Here is a 5,193-nt window from a genome sequence, read left to right on the forward strand (position 1 = left end):
GGAACTACACTGCAAACACTCTCTTGTTTGCAGAGGTGTATATATTATATTCATATACAAACCTCCTCTGAACAAATCTTGCCAAGAAAACTCCATGATAGGTTCGCCTAAGGATCACCATAAGTTGGAAATGACTTGAAGGCACACAACAATGACTACAACTGACTTTTAATTGAAAGTCATGAAAATCATTCCCATAAATAGAGTAATAAAAATGCTTTAAAATATTAAACCCACCATAAAACACTAAAAATACTTTAGAGATAGGAATCTCCTATCCTTCTTTGCCTTCAAAGATCTTTCTGCTTCTTAGGTTACAGCAGAAGATTCAGCTGTATGTTTTTACTGGTGTAATATGCTGACTGCTGTAATCCCTCTTCGACCCGTAGGGAGAGGCGGGAAATAGAAATTATTATTATTATTATTATTATTATTATTATTATTATTATTATTGAAGCTTCAATCCTATGAGTATTTACTAAGCAGCAAGTCACACATTAAGAACTTCCCTTCTGAGCTGGACCATCAGTCTGTCTAGTAATAGCTTTCTAAGGACCAAGGCAGAGGTCTTGTCTCATCTGTGTTACCTGATCTCTTTTTGGCTCATGATATCAGGAGCTGAATCAAGGATTTTACAAATGCAAGGCATGTGGTTCTGCTGAGCTGTAGCCTATTCCTAACTATATTCAGTGGTACTTCAGAGCATCTCTGCAGTCTTGTGGCCTGCCAAAGTCTAATCACGCTTCTGCGTACATTATTCCGGGAAGCAAAGGGGGCTTATGTTTCTTTACTGGCGGGGGAGGGTGTCTTCTTATTTTGGCTACAGTCCAGGCCCCAACTTGTTCCTCTTTTAATTAAGCTTTAATGTAGGTTTACTTGCAACTTGGGAGAGCCTGAGCTGTGTTTTCTCATGGCTTTTGAGAACAGACAAGGTCTGAGCAGTGTCATTCAGTAGGAGCCTAGCCGAATGCCTGGGGTGTTTTTCCCCTACTCCACCCCTCTCAGTTTCACTAGAGGCTCTTGGTCCTACTGCCTTTTAAAATCTCTAAATATAGGACAGGTTACTTGTCATGAATGCCATTAGGAATGGAATGCAGTGCATTATACTGGCGAGACAGATACCTGAAAACAGATGAACTGTCATAGCAAAGCTTGTGTGATCTTGAATGCCTTGCATAATCGATGGGAGAGCCAACTTCTTTGGGTGGCTGGCAGAAATGTTGTCTCTGCTATTACGGACTTTTTGCTTAACCCAGAAGCTAAAACCACATCCAGGCAGGTATGTTGACCTTACAGAATGGCATACGCAGACAAATAGTTTGGAGTGGTGGTCACTGTGATGGGCATCTTGACAGCTGAGGGAGGTGTCCTGTGCAGACAGAAGCACCCACTTTCCCCTGCCACAGTAAACCAGCCACCTGCAAAATCGCTAGTTTTGTCAATCATAGATGAGCCATTTGAAACTTTTCAAGCATTAATATAGAAGTTTGCAATCTGTGAGACATGTTCCCTAGGTTCCCTTTTAGGGTTTCTGAGAGTGTTTCAGGTAGATCCTTGGCACACATGCAACCTCCCATTATCTCAGTTGCTCATGGCTTTTTCCATCACTTTCTGCAAGGAATCCAGGAATGGGCTTCTAGGATTGCAGAGAAGCAAAATGCTTTGGTCTGTCTTACACAGCCATGACCAAAGGATCAACCTAGAATGAAGTGTCCTACACACCTGAAATGTAGAGATCGGAACAAAAATGCTGAAAAGGTACAGCCAGTTTGTTCTAAGCTTGTCTGGGCCACCGAATTGCTGTAATGCTTTCCTCCCTACTGCAACATCCAGAGGTTTGTGACCTTTCCGAACCTCCCAGAACAGGCATAGTTATTTATAGGGGAGCATAAAATGGATGTTAATGTATCCATCTTGATGGTTGGCTAGATGCCTGGGCTTGCTTTTTTTTTTTAAGTATGAAAAACATAGGAGCGCAGGAGATATTAATTATGGGGCTCTATGTTTGTTAACTCCTTTAAAAAATCATGCAGCAAACACAGCTATACTGAAAGAGCAAAATTAATACATTAGCTTGGTTTCCCTCACTTTTTCATTCCCTTTGGGCTTTGCACATCTTGAGAAAATTTGTTACTCCAAAGGAAGTTGGTTTAACCTAAAATCAATCACAGTTATCTAACTTTGGGGCCGTAGACAGTGTTCTTACTAATAAAGGGCCATGGGTATAATATATAAAGACACATATTGAAGGCTACTATATGTGGATTAAGTCCTGTAAGAACTCATTGGGCCTTACTCCTCACTGAACATGGATAGGAGTGGCCAGCACTGTAGAACTGTGGCTGAATATTATGACCCTGAAAGCTTCTACCAGTCTAACCACTCCTGTTGAGACTTTTAGGGAGCTGCACTCATGAGGTATGTTCAAAATGTGGGTAAAATAGTTACTCTGACACTTTACAGATGGCCCAAAGCATCAGGTTTCTCTGTGCAAAGCTTCTTTAATTAGAAGGCAATCCTGTAGCCCCCAATCTGTTTTAATATTGTAATAATTTAATTCTATTTTAATGTCTCAGTTCCCCATCTGATCTTGGAAGTAAGCAGGGTCAAGCCTGCTTAGTACTTGGATGGGGGACTGCCAAGGAATAGCAGGTGCTAGAGGCTTTATTTCAGAGGAGGGCAATGGCAAACCACCAAAGGTGGAACAATGGCTGTTTATTCCAGCAAAACAAGAAAGTCTTGAGGTGCCTTTTAAGACTAACAGGTTGTTATTTCTCACAAAGACCTAGTGGCGTAGTGGTTTGAGTGTTGAACTATGACTTTAGAGACCAGGATTCAATTCCCCACTCAGCCATGAAACCCACTGGGTGACCTTGGGCAAGTCACACTCTCTCAGCCTCATGAGGAACCTCCTCTGAATAAATCTTGCCAAGAAAATGAATTTCAACATGGAGAAATGTAAGGTACAGTACTGCATTTAGGGTGGAAAAATAAAATGCACAGATATAGGATTGGGGCTTAAGGAGACTACATGTGAAAGGGATCTAGGAGTCCAAGTAGACCACAAGTTGAACATGAGTCAACAGTGTTATGCAGCAGCTACAAAGGCCAATGTGAAAGGCCAAAACTATTTTCAAAAATGCACATTTCAGCAGGCATCTTTTGTCATAGTAAGAAAGTGGACATTACATTGAAGGAGCACATTTTCTTCCCCCAAGTACACTGTGCCACAGCGCTTGTTTACTCACTGGCCGTATTTATCATATTGACCAAGGATCAGCTCTTTGACATGAGCCTGTGCATATTTACCCAGAGGTAAACCACACTGTGAGGACTTCAAACTAAGTCCCATTGGCCTTGCTGGGGTTTACTCCCAAGGAAGCATGCAGAGGAGTATGTTTACTCGGAAGTCCCACTTGCTCCTAAGGGACTTCCTTCCAAAAACCGACTGCAGCCTTATGAGTATTTAGGAGTAAGTCCAGTGGAACCTGGCTGAACCTTTTATTTCTGTTTCTGAGTGAAAGGTGCATGGGATTGGGGCCGTCCTATGTATGCAACAAGTTTAATTAGGTTTTAATGTATCGCTTTTCTGTGTTTTTAATTGTATTGTTTTTAAATGTCGTGAAGCTGCTCTGAGTCCCAGTTCTGGGAAAAGGGCAAGATACAAACAATAACAACAACAACAATAATAGAATTCCAAGATATAGCCATCTTAGTCTGTAGAATCAGTACGTAGAGATCTTGTAGCACTTTTGAGACTAACTGAAAGAAAAGTTGGCAGAAGGAGCTTTTGTAGATCCTCTGATGCATTTGGTGGAGTGGAAAGCCAGGGATAGACCTATATATGCCCTTGGTGTGTCAGAATGTCAATTCAAAATCAAATTTAAAAAACACAAAAGATTGTGACTGAATTGACATTCTCACACACCAAGGGCATATATAGATCTATTCCTGGCTTTCCACTCCACCAAATGCATCTGAGGAAGTAGACCTAAGTCTACGAAAGCTTCTGCTGCCAACTTCTTTCTTTCAGTTAATCTCAATAATAATAATAATAATAATAATAATAATAATAATATAGGAGTAAGCCCCAAGGAGGAATGAGGTGGATCTTCGTCTGTATCCACGCAGCAGAAATAATCCAGTTTGGTACCACTTTAATTGCCAAGGCTCAATGCTGTGGGATCCTGTGGCGCCAGAGCTCTCTGGCAGAGAAGGCCCCAAAGGCTGCCCAGTCCAACTGCATTCTGCCGTGCAGGAACTCACAATCAAAGCATCCCCGACAGATGACCATCCAGCCTCTGTTTAAAGACCTCCAAAGAAGGAGACTCCATTACACTCCAAGGGAGTGTGTCCCACTGTCAAATAGCTCTTACTTCAGCAAGTTCCTCCTGGAATGGAATCTCTTTTCCTGCAGCTTGCATCCATTGCTCTGGATCCTAGTCTCTGGAGCAGCAGAAAACAAGCTTGCTCCCTCCTCAATATGACACCCCTTCAAGTATTTAAACAGGGCCTCTTAGCCTTCTCTTCTCCAGGCTAAATGTACCCTGTTCCTTAAATTGTTCCTCATAGGGCTTCATGGTTTCCAGACCCTTCACCATTTTGGCCACCTTCCTTAGAGACACTCCTTTCTCAGCATCCTTCCCATAGCAGTGATCCATGGCAGGTCAAGCTTGTGTCAAACTGCATTATTTTTGCAGTGTAGATGTAGCCTTAGTTCCAGATAAGCAACGATGGATGGGGTAGAGTAGCCTTTCCCCCAATCCATCCAGTGTGCCCTAAATGTCTCTTAGGGCGAAGGGTCTGGAAAGTAAAAAGCCCTACCAGGAACAACACAAGGAGCTGGGAGAGGACGGCCCAGTTTAAGTATTTGAGGACGAGGAGATGTCACATTGAGGATGGAGAGAGCTTGTTTTCTGCTGCTCCAGAGAATACGAAATGGAGCAATGGATGGAAGCTGCAGGAAAAGAGAGCCCAGCTCAACATTAGGAAAAACTTGCTGATAGTAAGAGCTGGATGTCCTTTGATTGACGGCTCCAAAATGGCAGCAGCAGCAGCAGCGCCACGTGGAATCTGAGCCCGGGGGCGTGGCGTCGGCGCCCGCCTGCCATCCCATTGGCTCCGTCGCGGAGGGCGGCCACGCCCCCTCGGTGTTGGGCTGTGCTCTGGAGGCTCCCTTGCGCCAGTGACTCA

The sequence above is a fragment of the Sceloporus undulatus genome, chromosome 5 (genome assembly GCF_019175285.1).
Source record: "Sceloporus undulatus isolate JIND9_A2432 ecotype Alabama chromosome 5, SceUnd_v1.1, whole genome shotgun sequence".
In the NCBI taxonomy this organism is placed as follows: domain Eukaryota; kingdom Metazoa; phylum Chordata; class Lepidosauria; order Squamata; family Phrynosomatidae; genus Sceloporus; species Sceloporus undulatus.